This window comes from Lepus europaeus, chromosome 17, assembly GCF_033115175.1.
Source record: "Lepus europaeus isolate LE1 chromosome 17, mLepTim1.pri, whole genome shotgun sequence".
NCBI classification, from domain to species: domain Eukaryota; kingdom Metazoa; phylum Chordata; class Mammalia; order Lagomorpha; family Leporidae; genus Lepus; species Lepus europaeus.
Window position 1 is genome coordinate 73,961,366 of NC_084843.1, and position 23,668 is coordinate 73,985,033.

Consider the following 23,668-nt stretch of genomic DNA (forward strand, 5'->3'; position numbering starts at 1 on the left):
TGTTTCAGCCCTCAGAATGCAGACAGCTGCAGCAGGTTCATTTAATGTGGAAGGAAGCAAGGAAGGAAAGAAAGGGAGAGAGGGGGACATTTAAATGCTTTGGTTGACTGTCCCATGAATCTTCACCCAACAGCAACAGAGGCTCTCACTAAAGACAAGAAGTCAAAGGGAAGCAAACAGTGCTAGTTACCACTGAAATCTGGGTTTGGCTCCCAGAGCATTAGCACGGAAAGGAAGCTGTGGCCAGGAGGGGAATTGGCATTGATCACCTATATCAAACTTGGCCTTGTGTTTGGTGTTTTACTCAGACTTTTTCTTTTTATCATGGTTGGTGGGTTTCAAGGCTCTAATATGAACCCATGTCTCTGACTCCATCTCTGATATAGAGCTCCAGAGACTGACATCTAGATTGAGTCTAGTCCCTGTCAAGTCTCCTTTTGCCTTTTGGGTCTGTTTGCTTCCTGAGAGATGGACTCTCCATCCTGATGGCTATCAGCCTCCTCCATGTGTATCCCTATGTCAGAAGGCTCCAGGGGGAGGTTGTTTGACTGCTTGTCCTGGGTAAAAAAATCAGAAGTGTCCTTGAGTAGACCTCGGTGTGCCAGGGGTCCCCAGACTCAAAACAGTGCATTCATTTCCTTTTTGCTTTATGCTTTTCTGTTCAGACTGTAGCAGCCTTTAGGGTCTCTGTCCACACTGGAAATATTTCGGGCTTCAAGCTCAAAATTAAGCATAAATCACTCTCCTGACTCTCCACAAAAGAAAACAATTTGAGCTTCTAGGTCCAAAATGTTTTTTTTTTTTTTTTTTACAAACCCTGAATATAAAAAAGAGAAGCAAGATTTCCAGAAATTCATGTCTCCTGACTTTGCTCTCCCTCTTCCCCCTGTCTGCTTAATGCCCCCTTGCCTTTTCTCATCCTCACAGCCTGGGGAGTTAACAGGAGTGATTCGACATGATCCTGACAATCACCTTCTCTGCCTATGAACCTCCTCCAAATGTGGTCATGGGGCTGTCCTTCTGGGGTTTCCACTACTCTCCTCACACTGGGCATTAAGTACCTCTCAGAGTCTCTGACCCCCTAGTCCATCAAGTGCCTCCAAGCAGGCTCCCTGTCTTCATCTCTATACCCTAATGCCTTCTTAACCATGCCCAGAATAAGATTGGCTCACACAAATAAATGGCTACACAAAGCTGGATTAATGAATCTGGTTTATACACTGAGGTGCCGTGGACTCCACACAGCTTCAGCCATGCAGGCAAGACACTGCTGGAGAAATCCCAGTGTGACCGCATTAGGATGGGCACAGATGAGGCTCATTAGTATGTCCCATCCGCACTCCAGGAAGGGAATGAGATCTGTTTTGAGCAGCCAGTTAACCCGGCTCCCATCATTGAGTTCATCTGTAGCCACGGGCACGGGGAGGAAGGTCGGCAATTAGCCCATGATTTGATCAATGTGGGAGCTCATCTTGACAATGCAGATGAAAGGAACCACCTGTTCATCAGCAGCCTTTCCTTTGGCTCTCATTACAGTTGCTGTCTAAAACTGAAAATTTCCTTTTGTTCTTATTTTCTGCTCCTCAGCATTAATCCCTGCTGGAGTACTTCTCAAACCCCCATGTGTCTAAGAATCAACCAGGGATGTTTAAATGCACTTCTCATGCAGGAAGCCCGAGGTAGGGCCTGGGATTTGGAGACTGTAGCAGTTCCTAGGTCATGCGCTGTTGCTGCTGGCCCAAAGAAGACACTTAGAATAACAAGGATTGAGAGATGTAGTTCTCAGCCTCAGCTCTGCACTTGAATCATCTGGAGAGTTCTAATAAGTGCCCATTCCCAATACCCACCTTGGTCAATTTACATCAAAATCTGGATGAGAGCAAGTGTATTTTTCAAAGGTTTATTTATTTATTCGAAAGTCAGAGTTACACAGAGAGAGGAGAGGCAGAGAGAGTGAGAGAGTGAGAGAGAGAGGTCTTCCATCCGATGATTCACTCTCCAGTTGGTCACAATGGCTGAAGCTGTGCCTATCTGAAGCCAGGAGCCAGGATCTTCTTCCAAACTCCCACATGGGTGCAGGGACCCAAGGACTTGGGCCATCTTCCACTGCTTTCCCAGGCCATAGCAGACAGCCGGATGGGAAGTAGGAAGCGGCACCTGTATAGGATGCCAGCACTGCAGGTGGCAGCTTTACCTGCCACGCCACAGTGCCAGCCCCAAGACCAAGTGTATTTTTAACATACCAATGTGCAGCCAAGGTTGAGAACCGTTGGCTTACACCACAAAGTTCCTCCAAATATAGTTACTGGAACTATGGCCTCAGCATCACCTGGAAACTTGTCTCAATTACAAATTCTCAGTAAACAGATGCATACTTTGTGGGCTAAGTAATGAACAGAAAATGATTCCTCAAGGAAAAGGAGTGAAGTATTGCCACATGCCACAACATGAATGCACCTCACACATGATTACCATGACTTGATCAGGACATAGTGTATACATATTTATTTTTACATTTATGCACAAATTATATATGTACACACATATATATTACATTTACCCCAGAATTGTTATGTCAATAAAAATGTTTTAAATGTCTAAGGAAGTGAAATAATAATTACCTTGTCACTGGAAGTGACTACAAATAGGCACACAGGATCTCTGTTTGTTGACAAAATTGTCCTAGAACTAGACTGCATGGATGGTTGTATAAGCAGGTGAAGTTAAAAAACAAACAAACAAAACAAAACAAAACAAAACAAAACAAAAATACTGGGACCAGTTCTGTGGCATAGTAGGTAAAGTTGCTGCCCATAGTGCCGGCATCCCATGTGGATACCAGTTCCAGTCCCGGCTGCTCCACTGCTGATCCAGCTCTCTGCTATGGCCTGGGAAAGCAGTGGAAGATGGCCCAAGTCTTTGGGTCTCTGCACTCAGGTGAGAGACCTGGAAGAAGCTCCTGGCTCCTGGCTTCAGATCAGCACAGCTCCAGCCATTGCGGCCAATTGGGGAATGAACCAGTGGATAGAAGACCTCTCTCTCTCTTTCACTCTGTCCTTCTCTCTCTGTGTAACTCTCACTTTCAAATAAATAAATAAATAAATAAATATTTTTTTAAAAATATTGAATTGTACATTTAAAATGGTTGCAAATTCTCTGGCTTCACCCAGACCTAGTAAATCTGGAACACAAGCCAGCACTGAGAATTTATGAAGCCTTGCAGGTAACTCTGAGTTGCACTCTTGTTTGGGAGGTCTTGGCCAGGGGTGGGAAGGTCTTGAGAGGTGGCTGCTGCTGTGACAGGAGCAATGGTTGGAGTTTTATGGCATAACCACAAGAAAGTGGCTCTAGGTTGTTGTGAAATGAAAGCAGAACAACATTCCTGTATTTTACTCCACTGCATTAGAGTAAAACAACTCTTGCCGATTTGCCAGAGAAGTTGACATTCCATATGTCAGTCTTCCCTCCTGATGGTCATCTGAAGCTAGGACAAGTATGTATCTTCTCCCAACCTCAGTGACCTAATCTGTGAGTGGGGATAAAAATACGTGTCTATCAGGTTTGCTGTTCAGATAGAGTTGGAGGACAAACATGATGACTTTTAACGATAGTAGACTCAGTGAGGCACCTGCACAATGTACACTGAGGAGAGAACCAATATAGGTCCATTTTTCCTTCTTATAAACTGGCCAGCCACTCATGAGAAGACCATTCTGGAATTTTCTGTGTCCTGGAGCATCTCTGTGCGGCTATAGATAGAGGCTTATTATTCCAGCAAATGCACATTCTGCCGAATCTTTCCTTGCCTCGGGGTCTTATTTAAGACTGCTTATTTTCAAAATCAGACATATCTGCTAAGTTGGAAAAAGCTTCAGGTCAATGCCCTGGATTCAGTTTCATCCTTTTGTTATTGCAAGAACAGAAACCATGTTCTGATAAAGAAACTGCCACCCTTGAAAGTGCTGCTCCTACCCTTAACCTTGGGGCCAAGGAATTACTCTTCACACTCTGAAGAAATGTCATGAGAGAGGAATACATCCATGTTCCCTAAAGCCACCAAGAAGTAAGCCAAGAGAATCTGAGTTCAGCCCCAATGAGACAACAAGAAGCAAACAGAATCAGCCTTCAGTGGAATATATTTTAGGGTGACATATAGCATTTTACAGCAATTGAAGCTCAAGTCAAGATGTAATCAACTAATCATTGGTAATTATTGATAATTGAGATGTGAATCAAGCTAATTTCCAGACAAACAGCCTTTCAGAAGTTCCCACTGAATTGCAGGCAGAGGTGTGTACGATGAGAAGCATCTGGACCTGGGGTGAGAGTGAGAAAAGGAAGGGATGGTAAGTTCTCAGTGGTCTCCTGGTGCCTCTGTCCACCCTGAGCCAAGCACAAGAAGACAAAAGCTCTCTCTTCGTCCCTGCAGCCTTTTTATGTCCTTGAAAGACATGCACTTCAATTGGCTTTGTCTTCCAGCTGATCGGTTCATAGACCATGATTCAAATAGAAAAGGCTTCATCCAAGCCAGTGTAATTCCTCTGCCATCTACGTGGCATTATACACTTCCCAAAGGTAGTGTCTGTGTCTTGTCCAATGATGTGTTCTACACAGACAGGACTGCACATTGCAGCACAGCACTGTGCGTTTAATGTGTTTATGAACAGTTACTATTCACACTGCTCCTGCGAGGTGGGAATTCGTCTCCAGACTTTACCAGGAAATATATGGTAGAGTTGAGGGCATACACCATGCATTTCAAATACCAAAGGGTGCATTCTGTATTTGGTTCCCATATATATCATCCCAGGTTATATTTATTGAAGCAAGCAATTGGTTTGCTGTACTTGAACATGACCTTAGGGTTCAACCTCCAGGTTCTGGGTCACCTGTGACAATAGATGGCTATAAGCCTTGTAAGTTCATGCAGTGACAAGGGAACAGACCTATGCTCCTTCTTGCTGTTTTCTGAGGCATCCCTGATTGTTTGAGCCAAATCCACCTGTGCTGAAACCTCTGAGTCCAGTTCTGCCAGTAAGCTCTTAAACAGCTTGCTCATCCTGTCTATAATCGTAAAAATCTCTGGTACAACAAGTGAAGAATTGCTTAAAATTCCAATTAAGCTAAGTCTTACCAAAGCCTTTTCCATTACCTCAGTAAGCTGCTTTCTACATTAAAAAGGCTCCTCTTAGTTAACTCTTCTTGCTGATCTGTGGACATGCAATACTTTATTATGACCTATGAATTCAAATGCAACAAAATAAAGTGTAGATAAGCAGTACGTTGAGCTCCCACCTTCAAATCACAACAGGGTCAGATTGCTCTATTGCCGGTCATGACTGCTTTTCACACCAAAAGAAAGCACCTCTCAACAGAGATTTGGAGAAGGCTCAGTGAAGGGTTCTTCGAGATCTTTGATACAAATAACGGCATATCCAGGGAGCTGCTTGGACATCTGAGGCAGGAAGTGCAGGGGGATGACAGATGATTGTCTATTGCCACACTTTTTAGCAGCACTGAATGCACGTGGTGTCAATAAATGCATGGTGATGACAACTTCTTCATGGTGGTAACAGGTGGTGGGGCTCTGACATCTTACCTTCAGTTGCTTATCTGCCAAGGGTCCCCTTGTGTAGAGCCCACATGCTTCTTTCCTTGCATCTGCTCTGTGCTGCCAGTCCTAAGGCCCCAGAGTCAGAGACTTGATCTCCCTTAAATGCAGGCTACGATAAAGATACTGAGCCATGAATTCCCTGTCCAGCTTGTCCCAGGGTGTTCAATGCTAAGTTAGGGGCTGAGAAAGCAGAGTTGCCTCTGCTGGGCATACAGCTCTTCACCTGGTTCTCTGTGGACTAAATGTTCTCTGATCCTGTGATGTTTGTTTGTTTCTCAGGGCATTGAGCTGTGGGAGGCAGGCACTGTGAAAGGCTGACTGAATGTAGGGTTGAAGTTGGTTAGAGTCACATTCATTTCTACAGGATGACAACCTTGGTTGTGATAAAGAGGACATTCCGAAGGCAGTTCTAAATGCTTCCCTTGAATGGCATGAAAAGCAGATAAGGTGAGATGGCTTCTCAGGATGCTAACAGCCTCCAAAGAAACCTGATTTATGGTTTTGCACTCGTGAATTTTAGGGTTCCACCTCCTCCCTCTCTCTAAAAGCCATTTCTTTATCTCCCTCCCTACTGACATATGATTTAAGGTTCAATCAGGTGTCTTTTCTCACAGAGAACATTCTAGCAGCCTCTTATTTCATCCGCTGCTCTACCAACTCCACGAAGCACCCTGAGCTATCTCTCTAAAACATGAAACTAACCAAGTCAGCCCGTTTGAGAAAATCCCAACATGGTCTTCCAGCTCCTCTTTGGAATGAAGACCACAGGCCCTTGTCATAGAGCTGTGAGGGCTAAGGAAATGTCACTCAGCCAGAGGTGAGCACTCCCTCAGCCACTCCCTAGCTCTTCTTGCTCCCTTGTCCATCTGCTCCTTCAGTCTGTGGCTTTTCCTTAACACCTATCAGCTTCCCCCGAGTCTCTGTGGCTTCTGGCTCCTAAAATATCAATGAATTCATCTGTTGCACCACGACCCACCAAGGACTGCTTTAGGGCAGGCAAATATTCTGGGCCCTGAAAATTCAGCCATGAATGAGAGTGCTAGCCCTTTCATGGAGCTCATGTAGACAATGAGGGAGGCCTCATTGTCCCTGTCAAGCAGAGAGCCGAAGAGGTGAGGGGACCAGTCTTCCAGTATCAGATGAAAAGGCACACCACGCAGAAGAAAGAGCCAGAGTCTTTCCTGAGACTAAGATGCACTCACGGTCTTCAGGGAGCAGCTAGGGATCAGCCTGGCTGCAGGAAGGAGCTGGGGGTGGGGGGTGTGCACTGTGCACAAATGTCAGGGGTCCAGATTTTACTCTCAATAAGACAAAAGCTATTGGGTGAATTTAAACAAAGTAACAGGACTCAAGTGAGAAGGATTGTGGATGGAGAACAAGTGGATTATAATGGGGCAAGGGGGGAGAACACTGGGAGACTGCAGGCTGAAGCTGGTCAAAAATGCAGGGGCTAAGTGATAACAATCTAGATGTATTTTCAAGGCAATGATAGCTGGACTTGCTGATAGACTGAATGGGTGGTATAGAAAGGGAGAAAAATTAGGAAATAAGGAAAGATGGCCCCGGAAGTCATGGGTGCTGGTTCCCTTCCAGCTCCCTGCTAACAGCCTGGGAAAAAGCAGTGGAAGGTGGCCCAAGTGCTTGGGCCCGTGAACTCACATGGAAGACCCAGAAGAAGCTCCTGGCTCTTAGCTTCTGCCTGGCCCAGCCCCAGCCTTTGTGGGGTAATCTAGCAGATGGAAGATCTCTCCCTCTGTCTCTCCTCTTTCTGTAATTTTGTCTTTCAAATAAATAAATAAATCTTTAAAAAATAATTTATTTATTTCTGATCCATCAACTCCCTGCTGATGTGCCTGGGAAAGCAGTGGAAGATGGTCCAGGTCCTGGGCCTTTGCACTCAACATGGGAGACCTGGAAGAAGCCCCTGGCTCCTGGCTTCAGTCTGCTCCAACCCTGACTGTAGCGGTCATTTGGGGAGTGAACCAGTGGATGGAAGATCCCTCTCTTTGTGTCTCTCCCTCTCTTTCTGTAGCTCCATCTTTCAAATAAATAATATAAAACTTTAAGAAATTATTTGAGAAGCAGCAAAATAGACACAGAGATAGAATGAGAGAAATGGCACAGTGATCTCCCCAAATTTGATTCACTCCCAAAATACCATCAATGGCAGGGGCAAAGTCAGGAGATGGGAACTCAGTCAGGTCTCCCACATGGGACTCTACAGCTTGAGCCAGCACCTGCCACCTCACAGGTTGTGCATTAACATGCAGCTGACACTGGAAGCAGAGTCAGGGCTCAAACCCAGGCACTCTGAAATGGGATGCAGGCATCTCTAATGGTGTTTTTGCTGCCATGGCAAATGCCTTCCTTGAGAGAACAAATTTCAACAAATTTGCCCAAGTTCTCATTTCTAATTATTTACTTTTGATATATCCCTAAAATTAGGCTCAATAATAGATTCCCTTGCATTAGTCTTTTACTTATTACTTGTAAGAGGATTTTTTTTCCCTTTGATTTCAAGATTAAAGTAGATTCTCTGGTGTCTTAGTGTGTCTTCACAGCTTTCTGCTTACTTCTATAATTAATTTATGGTGAATTTCTTCCTATGTAACTTTTAAATTTTAGTATCATTAAAATTATTAAGAGTTTTCTTTACAGTTTCTGCCTTTAGCACCATTTTAAGTTTTCAGAGCCTAAAAATTAACATCTATTTGACATTACCTGATTTTATTCATGATTTTATTTGCCACTTATTTAAATCTATAATCTAGCAGACTTTTTTTGTTTAAATTGTGGAATAGGCATCAAAATTATGGTTTTTAAATGACTTACTATTGTTTAATATTAAAATTAAGCAAGCTATTCTACTTTTGATTTAAATTTTTATCATGTATGTCAAATACATATCTTTGAGAATGTTTTTGAATGTTTATCAATTGCTTAATGCTAAAAATAGATGATATTTTCCATTTTTAGTGAGTTTTTTTTATCATGTATGTCATCTAAACACCTTCTTAAATATTTTTTGGTTTCCCTTTATTGCTTGTTACTTTATTTTCCAGCATCAATTACTATATATTGTATTATCTAATTGTACCAAAGTTTTGAAAATCAGTTTTATACTATATCATTAATTGAGAAGTTGGCATTGATTTCTTGCACTTCTTTTTGTTTGTTTGTTCGTTTGTTTACTTTGGGTCTACTACATGGATGGTAGGGGCCCAAGCACTTGGACCACTTTCCATTGCTTTCTCAGGCCATTAGCAGGGAGCTGGATCAGAAGTGGAGCAGCTGGGACTGGAACCAGAGCTGATGTAGGATGCTGGCATCACAGGGCAGCTTAATCCACTGCACCACAGTGCTGACCCCTGGTTCTTATCCCCTGATGGTATAAATAGCATTGGGTAAAATTCCAGTAAAGAACGATTCGAATCATGAAATCATCCTGGAGGACATCTTTGACAGCTTTAATCATTTTCTACCACAGTGAATGGTCTACTTGCCTCTTTTAACTTTTTTGAATCAATTGGGATCATTTAAATTTTCCTAAGTAATCATTAACTTGTCAATGGACTACATGTTTTCAAACTTGCAATGGTAATAATTCATTCATTCCTAACTCTATGTAAATATCCTATTTTGAATGTATAACACTGTGCATTTTTCTGTTTTTATTTTTTTCATTTTTAGTACTGGCATAGATGTATCTACATTATCATTCTCTTCTAAGAATCAGGTCTTTGATTTCTCAATTTTGTTGACTCTTTTTTTTATTATAAAGATTTATTTACTTATTTGAAAGTCAGAGTTATACAGAGAGAGGAGAGGCAGAGAGAGGGGGTGGGTCTTCCATCCACTGGTTCACTCCTCAATTGGCTGCAAAAGCTGTAGCTGTGCCGATCTGAGGCCAGGAGCCAGGAGCTTCTTCCAGGTCTCCCACGTGGGTGCAGGGGCCCAAGGACTTAGGCCATCTTCTACTGCTTTCCCAGGCAATAGCAGAGAGCTGGATCGGCAGTGGAGCAGTGAGGACTAGAACCAGTGCCCATATGGGATGAGGGCACTGCAGGCAGTTGCTTCACCCACTATGCCACGACACCAGCCCCAACTTTGTTGACTCTTATGTTAATTTTTTTTCTGATTTTATTTTCATTACATTTTCAATGGGTTTTGAAAGAAAGTTTTATTATTTTCTGTGCTTCTGGAGTTAAAAATTTGGTTCATCAGTATTTTTATATATGTTTAAAGTATAAGTTAATAAATTAATGAATTTTGTGAGTGTAGGTTTGTGTGAGATCATCTTTGAACTATAACTATGGCTTAATATTAATGAATTTTGAAAAAAAGATTTTGAAGATTTTTTTAAAAATTACCATTAAATGTTAATTTTGGCTTTTATTTCAATCAAAAGTAAAAGTTAAGACATAAGTATGGGGCTGGTGCTGTGACATACGCAGTAAAGCAGCCGCCTGAAGTGCCGACATCCCATATGGGTGCTAGTTCTAGTCCCAGCTTCCCCACTTCTGATCCAGCTCTCTACTATGGCCTGAGAAAGCAGTAGAAGATGGCCCAAGTCCTTGGGCCCCTGTACCCACTTGGGAGACCTGAGGAGGCTCCAGCTGTTGTGGCCATCTGGGGAGTGAACCAGCGAATGGAAGACCTCTCTCTTTGCCTCTGCTTCATTATAACTTTGCCTTTCAAATAAAATAAATAAATAATAAATCTAATGAGATAAATAAATAAATCTTAAAAAATATAAATAAATCTAAAAAATAAGCATTTGTAAAGTTTTAATTTTGTGTCATTTTGTTTTTGCACATTTGTCATTTTATAATTATAATTATTAGTGGTAATTTAATAAAGGATATTATTTACTATTAAGTATTTGATTTGTTTGCAATCTACTTAATCAATTGTGACTTGTAGAATTGGCTATTCCTGGAGTTAACAAGATTTTCTCTTTTTTTAATACTGATTATAATCTGTATATGCAAGTGTCCCATTAGAATTTTTAAAAATATACTTTCTGTAGGTACATAATTGATATAGGTCTACTAATGAAACACTAATTAAGGAGGTGTCCCATGTACAAGGATATTTCAAAATGTACATGGAAAAATAGAATTAAAAGATGTTTATTTTGGTACAGAAAGTTTCTACACTAAATAAATGTTATTTATTTTCAAAAAGCTCATGAAAATGCATGTTATTAAGAAGCTTCACATGGATTTCAAAAAAAATTTTGCACCAGTATAAAGTTATCATTTGCATCAACTTTGCATGAACTTTTTGAAGTGCTCTCCTAATTTTCAGCAATTCTTGTCTTCTCAATATACTGAAGACTGCAATTTGTGTTTTGGACTCTCACTATAATTATGCTATTGTCAATTTCTCCTTCAGTTTCTCACAGCTTTTTTTCCTGTATGTTATTCAGTGATTTATTATTCAGTTCATGAGTGTTATGTCTTCACTGTGTGCATTATTTCTTCTAAAATATAAAATACAGTCAGTATATTTTTTTTAAGATTTCTTTTTTGAAAGGCAGAGTTAGATAGAGAAAGAGAGAGATGTTCCATCCACTGGTTCACTCTCCAAATGGCCGCAATGGCCAGGTCTGGGCCAGGCCAAAGCCAGGAACCAGGAGCCAGGAGCTTCTTCTGGGTCTCCCACGTGGGTGCAGGGACCCAAGTACTTGAGCCATGTTCTACTGCTTTCCCAGGTACATTAGCAGGGAGCTGGATTGAAAGTGGAGCAGGTGGAAGTCCAACAAGCGCCCATATGGGATGCCAGCAGTGCGAGCTGGGGCTTAACACACTATGCTACACCACAAGCCTTGAATCCATCAATCTATTTTAATGCTTTCACCCTTCTATTATCTTTTGTCTGGTATTCACTGTTCTGCAACTCCTCTCTGCGTATTCATTTTTCTGATCTGCTGTCCTTCCCTTCTGGTAGTTTGTGCTTCAGACCCGTCTGCATGCAAGTACCTAATATTCCAGTTTTCTTTTGTGGGCTGACCTTATGGGAAAATCACAGTTTAATAATTTGAGTTCTTCTGATGCCTGAAATGTTTCGGCTTGCTTTAGTTCTCTTACAATTTATTGCTGTACCTTTTTTTCTTTTTTCTTTTTTGTTGGTCTAAGTGATTTGGAAGTTGTAGCTTTCATTGGTAAATTAAAAGCTCTGCTGAGGCATGCCACCTAATTAAATAAAAATCAATCTTATCCAGTCAATGAGTGAATGCCAGGGGATGGGAGCGTGATATTGGCGAGTTCTGCCTTCTAGAACTTCTTTATGATCGGCCATGGTCACTACAAATGCTCCTTACAGTAGAAGGGGGATGGTGGTTTCCAAGCTCAATCTCACTTAGTTCACTTTCTTCTACCCATTCCATCTTATCTCATGTACCTGATGGTGTAGGATAATCATGATGTCAACCTCTTAATTAAATATGTAAAGCCACACGGAAGTTTGGAGCAGTGGTTAAGCTGCCGCATGGGAACCCCACATCTCGCTGCAGTACCTGGGTTCCAGCTCTGCTCTCCATTCCAGCCCCCTCTGAATGTGAATGTGCACACTTGGAGGCAGCAGGTGTTCATTCAAGTATCTGGATCCCTGCTACCCATGTGGGAGATGGGATTGAGCTCCAGCTCACAGTTTTGGTCTGGCCCAGTCATGGCTGCTCCTGGCATTTGGGAGTAAGCCAGAACAGGAAACCTCTGTGTCTCCCTCTGTCTCCCTGCCTTTCAAATAAATAAAATAAATGTAAAATTTAGGGAGGGGGGTACTGGGACTGGCATTGTGGTACAATGGGTGAAGCTGCTGCCTGTGATACCTGCATCCCAAGTGGACACCAATTGGAGTCCCAGCTCCCTGCTCTTGAGCCTAGGAAAGCAGTAGATGATGGCCCAAATACTTAAGGCCCTGCCACCTATGTGACAGATCTGGCCTGCAGCCAGGCCCTACCCAGCTGTTGCAGCCATTTGGGGAGTGATGGAAGAGTTTTCTCTCTCTCTCCTTTTCTCTCTCTCCCTTTCTCCTTTTCTCTCTCTTCCTCTCTCTCTCTCTCTCTCTCTCCCCCTCTGTCTGTAACTCTGCATTTCTAATAAATAAATGAATCTTTTTGGAAAATGAAAAAAGTAGAGTACAATAGACATCTCTGTACATTTTACCTGTATTGCCCACTGGTAGCATTTACTACATTTGTTGCCCAAAATGCATAACTTGAATCCAATCATGAGGAAATAGAAAAACCCAAGTTGAGTGCAATTCTACAAAATGTATACTCTTCAAAAATACCAATGTTAGGAAACACAGCAAAGGGGGAGGAACTAATCCAGGTCCAGGGAGATTTGAAGGACTTGGAAATTGGGGCAAAACATAAGGCTGGATGGGACAGCTCAAAAGCAAACCATTTCTGTGAGGAGCTACATGGTAAACATTTTAGACAACCTGGTCCATGCAGTCTCTCTGACAGCTTCTCAGCTCCAGGGTTTGGTGTGTAAGCTAACAGACATGTTTTGCCTATCTAATAAAACTCCTTTTGAAAATGCATGGTAGGTGGGCTGGAGTTGGTAGACCCGTGCTCTAAGCTTTATTGGGCCAACTGAACAAATTAGAATGTGGATGGAGGATTAGAAGATGTTTGTATTTTATTTGAACAGTGTTAAGTTTCCTACTACTGATATCTGTATGACAATCCTGCAAGAGAAGGCATGTCCTTTGGAGGTCATACACCCACATGTGCATGTGTGCATGGGCAGATCTCCAGCCCTGGGGATGCTCCTGTCCCTTACACAAAATAGAGCAGTCTTTGCACGTCGCCTCCTGCATGCTTTACATCACATTTAGATTATTTATCATGATCGTACAATGTAAATGCTTGGTGAAGAGCTGACAAAATGTACAATTTAGGGAATAATTCAAAGTCTGTGCCCACACAATTTCTTTTTTTTTTTTTAATCTTTTGAATGTTTGATGTGCAGATATGGAACCTACAGATACAGAGTTTTGAGTGTGCAGGGAAAATTATAGAAATAGGAGAAGGTAAATAGATAGATAAATGATAAACTATCTTATCTGTGTCTTTATCTTATCTATATCTTTTCTCTTGTGGGTCCAGTCTCTAATCCAGAGACAGAACTTTCATTCAATCTCCTCTAAATGGAGACAGTTTCTCTTCTTCTCTTTCTCTTCCATAGCTTTGGCATTTTTTTAAGAATCAAGATGTTCTTTCTGTAACACATCCCCAATTTGTGCTTGTCTCATGATGAGCTCCGGGCTGAGCACTAAGTACTGTAGAAGCAATCTTCTGTCCCATTCAGTCCATCCCATCAGAAGGCTCATGAAGACAATTTATTCCCCTGTCGGTGAGGGTAACGTTGATTACGTGGTGAACACGGGCTCTCCAGACTTCTTCACTGTAAAGGAAACTCGGTTCATCTTTCTTGATTGTTTTAAAATGTCTGCAGTCTTCATGGTGAAAGCTGACGTCTTCCTCCATTCCTAGGAACCACTGTATGTCTTGCATTTCCTAGCCTTCCAAAGAAGAACCACCTGCATTCTATTGATGACCTTCCAGCACAATAGGTCCCAGTGAAATCCCCTTCCAAGAGTCAGCATTTGTTTCCCCTATATTAAAATTCTTTCAATTACATTTGCACACAAGGGTGCAACATGAGGCTGGGCCCCTCAATCATGTGGGCAGGCCCCTTGCAGGGGCCCAATATGCTTAAGAACAGGCTCTTCTATTTAAAGGTTATTATGCAAATACCCAGGCAGTACCTTTGATTCATGGACCTTTCAGGACTTCTGTGATTTGCATGGCTGTAGTTGGAAGGTTTTATTAAAAGCTATCCGTTATAATAACCTACATTTAAAAAAAAATGAATGTGAGTTTTAAGATATGGAGGTACCAGCTACAAAGCTAATTAAGAATTCAGAAAATCAAAAACACTAAGCTTAAGGCTTTGAATGTTGCAAATGATTTTTAAAACCGAAAAAGGTACCATTCCGTGATGGATGGAGTCACCGAGGGATACCTTTTGCCTAGGTGCACACCATGAGGGCATTGATCAGGAAACTGGAATCCCAGGGCCTTACATTTGTATAGCTCTCCTTACACACATGCTAAAATAGGCCATTGGGTATACGTTAACAACTGAACCTCTTGACATAGAGATTGGCATATGACAGCTTGGATTCCTAGTGAAATGACTGAGTAATTGAACGGAAAGAAGAGAATGAGGGAGTGTCCTGAACCCAGGCAGGGTAACGGGATTAGCAGTGTGCACACATTTTTTGCTGAGAATTAGGCAACATGACATGCCCGCCTGTGATGGAAAATGCCAGGCCCTACACAGAGCGGGTGGATTAAGAGAATTCTGTAGCTTGACACATTGGAGCTAAAACAGGAAGTCATCTGGGCTCCCTTCAGCTTGATGGATGGGACTGGGTAGCACATTTTGGCTTTGAAAACAAATATACCCAGGAGAAAGAAAGGGAGGCAACTGGTAAAAGGGAATCAACTGAGAAGCCAGTGTCCTCCCAATTACCTTCAAAAGAGATAAAGATTTATTGAAGGATGTTTGCTCAGGGTGATCAATGGTTGCCTGTCCATCTCCGGGTACCCCACAGAAAGTTTTCATTTTTATATGGTGAGTGGAGAACACCAATTTCTCTCTCCTTTCAGAGGCCACGCTTGACTGCAAGTGCAAAGAGCAAGCACACCTGGCTCTTTCCTGGAGGCATGCGCTTCCCAGGGGAAGTGCTGGTGGTCAGTCCTCAGCCTGGCAGAGCAGAGTCTTTCCAAAAGGACTCTGAGGGAACGGGAAGGTGCCAAGGACCCAGAGGAGCAGCCCAGAGGAGTGCTCATTGGGCTGGGAGCTCCACAGGGCAGAGTCACGGCTGAGCAAAGGGGAGCCCCTGCAGCAGCCACCAGGGGATCAGCACTTCAAGCTGGACCTAAGCTGTTAGCTGGAGACAGCATTAAGTGTGACTCTTCCTTGGGCTTCCATTGGCCAAGCTGGGCCTGAGTGGCCTCCACCCAGAGAGCTCTGCTCATTCTGCCAATGCCCATTTCCCTTCCCATCACCCCAGGGGCCCAATTCAACTTTGAGCAGCAACCCTGACTGTGTGTCTGAGAGGAGGCAGGGACAATTTGGGCCAGAATAGATGATGAACATGGCAAAGATATTACAGCACTGCATCTGCTGAGGGCAGAAGATTTTCCTACTCCCCAGGGAGCCTCCCCCAGAGCCCCATCCCTGTCTGAACCTCCTCCTTAACTCTCTGTTCCTCAGAGAGCTCACAGCCCTGTGAAAGCCGGCCTGGGGAGCTGCAGCCATTCCCCGTGTATATGATCTGCTGCTAACCCAATTTTCCATCTGAGTTAATAAGACAAGTGAGGTGAAGCAATTTGACCTTGATCCCCAGTGAGCCTGTAACTGAGTCTACATTCAGATGAGAACTCACCTCTCTCCTGCCCGGGCCACTCTTGACTGCCACTCTGTCCCGGAGCCTTTCAGCTGCACTTATATGTGGTCCAGATTAATACCCACTTGTGTGCCACATGGATGACTGCTGGCCCATTCCAGCTGCCAGGCCACATTCCAGAGCCCTTCACCACTCTGCAGCCAGCCACCATCCATCCTCCAGCCAGCCAATCAAGCAATCAATTAACTTGTGGAAATTAGTAAAAGAAAAATTTCTAAAGGGCATTCATGTCCCCAGTGGTTCCTTTTAGCCCTCCTATCACTGAGTACCATTTGAGAGCTTTAAAAAAGAAAAAAGTAAGTGGGGAGAGTGCATATAGAGGAGGAATAAGAACTTCAGCAGAACCATCTTCCTCATTGCCCGAGACTGATGACTTTCTAACCTCTTATTGTGTTCTTTCTGTTAAAAATTCACTTCTTACTAAAAAGAAGTGATGCTATCTATAATCTGATGCGTGAAAGTTTTCCCCATTACTAATGAAACCAATTTTTAGAACTAACATTCAGCTTGGCAGTTTTAATTATGGACATATTTCCAAATCTGATCAGAGTACTCTAGATGTGTGGGGCTGTGGCTTTCTGTTTTATTCCAGGAGGATGAATACCTGCTCTGGCTTGCCAGCAATGTTCACTTGGCATCACAGCAGTGAGGAGCACTGGCTTGGTGAAGGGCACGGATCATTCAGACAGATGAGGACCTTGCCTTGAAGGACTCAGAGGTACAGAGATGCACTGGTGTGGCTGCAGACCAGCAGGGACTTCAAGCAGCAGGGTAAGGGGCAGTGGGTGTATTGCAAGGTAGGGAGGATGGGGAATGAGTTGGGCCCCAGGGAGGGCACCCACCATAGGGTGGTAGCTCTATGGAGGATCAGATTTAAACCACCTCTCGCAGTCCAACTGCAGATGTGGGGACTCTGGCAAGGATGAAGGGTATGTGGCATGGAGCAGCATTTTAGCTTCTTCCACCAGTGGAGACTGCACTATCTGTTAGGAACTCCATGGGCTCACAAAACAGAATTGATTCAGTCTCCAGGAAGTTCATTGAAATTGTGTTTTATGAAAAAAGAAAAGAGCTATGCATGGCTTTCAAAAAATTTTTGCACCAAAATAAACTTACTTTTATTTCCACTTTCCTCTTTTTGAAGTACTTTCATATATGGATACAACTTCCCATGGGAAGCATCCAACCCAAGGAGCTGTGCACAGGAGATAGGGAATGCATAGAACTGAGCCCAGTGTCATGCATGCAAGAAAGGCTTAATCAGTGTTTCATAAAAAAATAAAACAATGAATGCATGGGTACAAGTTTATGCCCTTTCCCACATTCTGATTTCTGCAAGTACTCTGATTTGAGACCAAGGGAAGTGATCTTGCAACTCTGGCCAACCACTCTAGGAACGAGAGTAGATCCAACCTATCACCTCTATCCTGCCAGCACCCATTCCCCACAAGCCAGCAGGGAAAAGACGGAGCAGAGATAAAAACTAGCACAGATCCACAGTGCCCTGTGTGCATATGTCTTAATGTTTCCATCTTCACAACAACCCCATAATACAAACACAGTCATTAACTCCACTACAAGAGGGGACTGAAGATCAGAAGGTTTAGATAAGTTGTACAAAGGTATCTTGATGGTAAAAGTCAGAGCTGGGGCCAGTACTGTGGTGTAGTGGGTAAAGCTTCCATCTTTAGTGCCGGCATCTCATATGGGCACCGGTTTGAGTCCCGGCTGCTCCAATTCCCGTCCAGCCTTCTGTTATGGTAAATACTCTGTAACGGCAGACATGTGTTAGGATTTTCACATGTCTACGATCTACCCAGGATAACCTGCCAACCAGTGTTAGGGCAGCAAAACTAATCCAGTCCCCTTCTGCAAATGCCCTTGCCTGCTGAAACCTAGGCAGCTTTTCTCAGTCCCAGCACAGTCTGAGAGAAGATCCCAGGCCTCAAGGTTCAAATGGAACATGATTGCCTCTGTAAGAAGCCAATACGAGGGTGCAAAGTAGTCACCAAAGCGAGCCATCTGTCCCAGGGAAGGGTGAACAGGTGGCAGGTGAGCGGCCCTGGCAAGAGGCTGAGATGGAATCCAGTATCTGGAGTGGCTGTTCAAATAGAACATGAGCAGACAAGTGGCAGATAGGTGACATCAGGTGTCCTGAGTATTACAGGTGGGCAGCCAAATGGCATTTGTTGATTACCAGAAGTATAGGTGGAAATGCAGCTAGCAACAAGTGATAGTGGTCTACATGAAATCCAGAAAATCACCAGTGAGGTCAGAGATCAGTAGAGGCACCAGTGGAAAGAAGAACAGCATATCAACAGGATGACTGACATTCAGATAGCACCCTAGAATCCCACCAAGTATAGCTACCTTTGATGCACAAATTCTCCGCTATCCAAGTTCAAGTACTGAATAGTGTTGGAAGGGCAGTGATTCTAGTATCAAGAATCCAGATGTATATTGAGTTCTATTGAGTAGATAGGCCTGGAATTGGAAGGGCTTGGTGGGAGAGGGATTCTTGATACCAAGCTTGTCATAATAGTGCTCCCCAAATAAGTGCTACATGGACTTTGCTAATAGGTTCTCAGACCTACAGGCAGGTCAGAGAGGCTGTAATGTATTGATCCGCTAGTCACAATGGACACATGCAGTTCTAGCTCCCCGTGTATCTGTTCTCCATACCACAAGAGGCCTTACTCAGCCCAGGATGTGCTCAACCTGATGGAAAGTAACTACACACCAGACTTGGGAGACTTCTGTAGAGCCCCCTCTTGGTAGTTCCAGTTCATAAGACCCACCATTCCATACAGGGCTCAGAAAAATTCCTTTAAGGGAGGATGACCAACCTAAGACCCAAAAGGGATTTTCTGGTCTTCTGATTTTGCCATACACAACAACAAAAGGAATCAAAGCAGGAACCTTTCCCTGGGCTCCACCCCATAAACATACACATTCTGTACCCTTAGGAATGCGGCCTCCCTACCACAGCTGTCTCTAGTCAAGAAATACAATGAGTTCTTCCTTTGATCTAGGGAGCCCAAGCCAATCTTTTCTTCCAAGTTAGGTTGATCCAATCCTTGTCCTCTTCCTCCACTAGGCCAGCCTTGGCCTGTACTGTGCTTGTTCCTCAGCTTCTTTTGCACCTCTGGAGTTGTAGACAACCCTGGGGAACTCTGCAGACCTGTACAAAAGGACAGTGTGAGCAAAGCAAGCACTGGGTGCCATGAACTGAGAGCCCTTAGCTAACTGCATGGTTTCACATGGCATGGCTAAGCCTTGCTCCTGCTCAAGCTCTTTGACTTGTCTTATGGCCTCCTATCACTCTTTGACTCTTTCTGTCATCTTTCAGCTCCAAATGGGTCAATGCCCTCCTCAGACATGGTCTTAGGAACTTGCTTTTCTACCTTCCTCAAATGATCTTCCCTCTCCTCTAACTGGGAGCTTCCTTTGCATCCTTTCAATTTCAGCTCAACCATCACTTCCTTCCCTGCCCCCTGGTTAGGCAGATACTCATTCTGAGAGCAGCACTGCCTGCACTTGTGCTAGTTGTAATCATATGTCCATTTGTGTGGCTGAGTGATTAGTATTCAATGCTTTCCTTAGGCTGTAACTTCACTAATCATTCATTTCAACACTCAATACAGGATATGATATTTAGAGATACTTCCTTAGGATATTTGTTGAATGAATGAGTGCATAAATGAATGAAATGAATGCCTTTGGTGAACACATGAGCATCCCCAAGCAGAACCCATCTTTCCATAAATGCACAAAGGGATGATGAAATCAACCTACTGAAACTGTTTTGGTGAGGACTTGGTTATAAAGAATCTGTATTTGGTCTTACCCAAAGTCTGGAACACAGGATAGCACTCCATACCTGTGAGTTCTTTTGTTGTCTCATTCCCAACACCCAAGAGTGGTGAGGCTTCCCTCTCCTGCCTGGACTATCATCTGCAGTTCCCCTTGAAATATAGAGTGCACATAGTGCTAAGAGTATTGAACTTGCTGTCAGATCGATGTGTACAGTGGCCATAGCAACTCTTTATCTCTCTTAAGTCTCATTTTTCTCATTGGTAAAGTAGAGTTTTTCATAATATATTCTCATAAGGCTGTAACTGATAATCCATTGAAAAAATGCTTAGAACAATCCTTGACACAGTTTCAGGAATTGACAATGTTGTCACTATGTTGATGTCCCTCACAGTGGCCCAATTAGAAATTCATGGAAAAGGAATATATAAAAGCTGGCCCAGAGTTTGCCATAGCCTAAATATTCTCAGAGGATTCTCTATAATTGAACCAGCTACATAGCCATCCCTCTGGCAGGGAGAGAGTTTTTGCAAAGCCAGAGAACATCACCACGCTGTTTTGGGTAGAGGATTGCCTTTTGTAAATTGGCTTCTCGGCCTTGTCAATTCAGCAAAATGCATTTCACTGAGACTTGAAAATGCTCTCTTGATCATATTTCCACTTATCCTTTCTGAATGCAGCTCTCTTTGAACCCTGTTAAGATTGGCAGGTGCATTTCTCAATTCTCAAAGGACATCCCAGAGGATAAAGGAAAATTCTATCTGCTGTAGTTGGTGGTGTATTAGTCAGAAAAGAGTTCACAGGAGACCAGCTTGAGTTCTAGGTGGACAAGGGGAAAATTGCAAAGGATGAACCAGATGGGTGTGCAAAGAAAGAAAGAAACTAACTTTGCCATCAAGGACAGACTGAGCCTGGTTTCTTGAATAGAGGCAGGACTGCGTTACCAGGGATAAGAGGAATTAGGGAGGAGCCCAGGTTAAAATTCAGGTGTCCCAAGAAGTTTTTCCAAATAGGACATGACAAAGAGGAGACTGGACTACATTTAGGGAGCCCGAGAGCAACTTCTCCTCAGGCAGAGCATCTGCTGAGTCAGCCTGCAAGTCCGCCAATATCTATGCAGCTGCCAGAACAGGGAGAATTGCTCAAAGAAACGGGCAAAAAATGTAGGCCAGAGCAATGAGAGGCCAAGTAGGTCACTGAAATGCTTTGGAGAGACTCATACCCATAACTCTGCCCTCCGTGTGCATTTAACTTCACGTGATCCCTACAGGTGTGGAGTGAGAATTAGGACAATTAATGCTCCCCCACCCCCGCTCAGCAGTACAGTTTCAAGCTGAGGCCTGCCACAGTAGAAATAAATGAACTTGTCAAGGCTTTGTCTTAATTTGGGGTGTGGTGACCTACCCAGCAAAGTGCTGGGATGTCTTTCTGCAGCTCTGATACTGTGGCGAAAGAAGGCTCTAGTGGTTCTTCGGTATTAAGTGGGGTCAAAGAGGAACAGGTGAGAGCAGATGAACCACATGCTATGGAGTGGATGACAGGCAGTGGCATGCTGTTATTTCTGCTGCACACATAAATGCACTGATGGAGCTGCAGCTACTGGGCATTCCTTTAGGAGTCAGTGTTGTCTCATCACTCCATTATCAAACAGGAGAGCTGGCAGAGCCCTCTTCATCTCCAAGGAAAATGTTTTCTTCTCCTTCTCCTTGTCCTTTGTTTACTCACTCTTCCATTGTCATGGCTGCAGACTGAAATCACAGAGACCAGAGCTCCGGATCCGTATGTGCTGTTTGCTAAGTTCATAGACTCTGGGTTTGTTTCCTCCTCTAGAGAACCAATCATGTCCTCCATAGGACTGTCACGGGCATTTAGTATTATTATGGCAGTAAATGCCTTCAACATGACTGGTAAGAGTGTGGCTGAATACTATTAATTCTCCTTGTCCAAAAGATGCATTTTACCATTTAGTTGAAAGGTAAAGTGAGAGAGAGAGAGAGAGAGAGAGAGAGATCGATCTTCCATTTACTGGTTCACTCCCCAAATGGCCACAATGGCTGGGGTTGTGCCATCTGGAAGCCAGGAGGCAGGAACTTCATCCAGGTCTTCCACATGGGTGGCAGGGACATAAGCACTTGGGCCATCTTCCACTGCCTTCCCAGGTGCATTAGCAGGGAGCTCAATTCAGAATGCACAAGGATGTGCAAAGCTATCGCTACTGCTGTGGCCTAACTTGCTTTTCCTCAGACATGTTCCCTGCTTGAATGCTGGAAGGTCCCTTCCTTCCAGATTCAGAACTGACTGTCACCAGCAGTTTGGCTTCTCTTCTTCTCTCAGCCTCATGTTGGAAGGAGGAGCTTTGGGATTGCCATGGCTTGTCTCAGCAAGAGATGCATGTCCAAGCGGAATATCAATTAAAAATTTCCCTCTAGTTGACAAATATATTGATTTTGTTACAGTTCCAAACATGATCCTGTGTAATTTAACCACTAATTGTACTACCACAGTGAGACCAAGCCAGAAGTAACTTCCATTCATATGGGTTTTGGGCTGGAATCCTCTTGTCCTTGGAGCTGGAAAGAGAGACTGTATGCTTGGACTGCAATGACAGGGACTTCGAAAATCCAGTGTTGCAGTTGGCAGGGGAGTGGGTCCCTGGGCTGCCCAGGGCAGGGTGTTCACATGATAGGGAGTAATTATGTTGACAAAAAGGTGAAGTGTAAGGGCATCTTGTAATTACCAACAGAGGCATTTGGATAATGACAACCAGTTTTTCTGGAGCTTAGGGACTCCTACCCCAGTGGAGCAGCAGTGTTTCAATGTCTCTGATGTCTCAAGATGGCAAGTCACAGTGGCTGAGAAAGTGACACGTGAGGATATCTGATGCGGTCTACTATAGGAATAAAAACTGAGGTGGTTTAAATAGTGTGGTTTAAATGCCAGTTTTAGCATTTCATTCATAGCCGGGTGACTTTGCATTAGCTATTTAAGCAGACTGTGTCTCCAATTCCTCCTCTCTAAAATGAATCGAGCAATACCTACCTCACATACTTAGGAAGTGTGTATACATGTCCAGCAGGTAACAGACACACAGTAGATGCTACTTGGCTCAAACTATGATCGTCATTTGCAGTCTCCTAACTAGTGCCCCTGCTTCCACTCTGATCTCAGAGGAGTTCTTTAAAAACATAGACCAGAATGTACAGTTGCTCAAACATTTCTGGCAACTTCACATCACACTTGGACTAAAACCCAGCAGGTCACAGGCCTGTAATCTCAGACTCCACCTTCTTACACTTTCAGTCTCCAACTGCCCTCTCACTGTGCTCCCTTCTTGGTTCTCTGAGCATGTCAAACTTGATGCCCTGGAGATTTGCACACTTGGCACATGGGGTTGCTCATCTTTCCAGTTTCTATTCCATAACTTAAAAGAGGCCTTTCTTGACTGCTGTCTTGGATTGTGTCTCCTAGAAGCAGGACCTGAAGGGGAGTTTGGGAGAACACAATTTATTCAAGCAGTGAACCTAGGAAAAACCTACACAGGGGAGGGCAGCACGGAGGGGCAGAGAAAACAGAGAGCAAGGATATGGTCTCAGGCGGAATCCAGCCTTGGGCTGATCCGGGAGCTGTGGTAGAGCCTAATGCACACCTCACAGGTGGCCTGCTTGATGTAAGATTCCAGGATTTTCTGTACTGTATCAGTCTGTCACTGGCTTCTCTGCAAATATGCTGTTATCAGCCATGGGCTGAAAA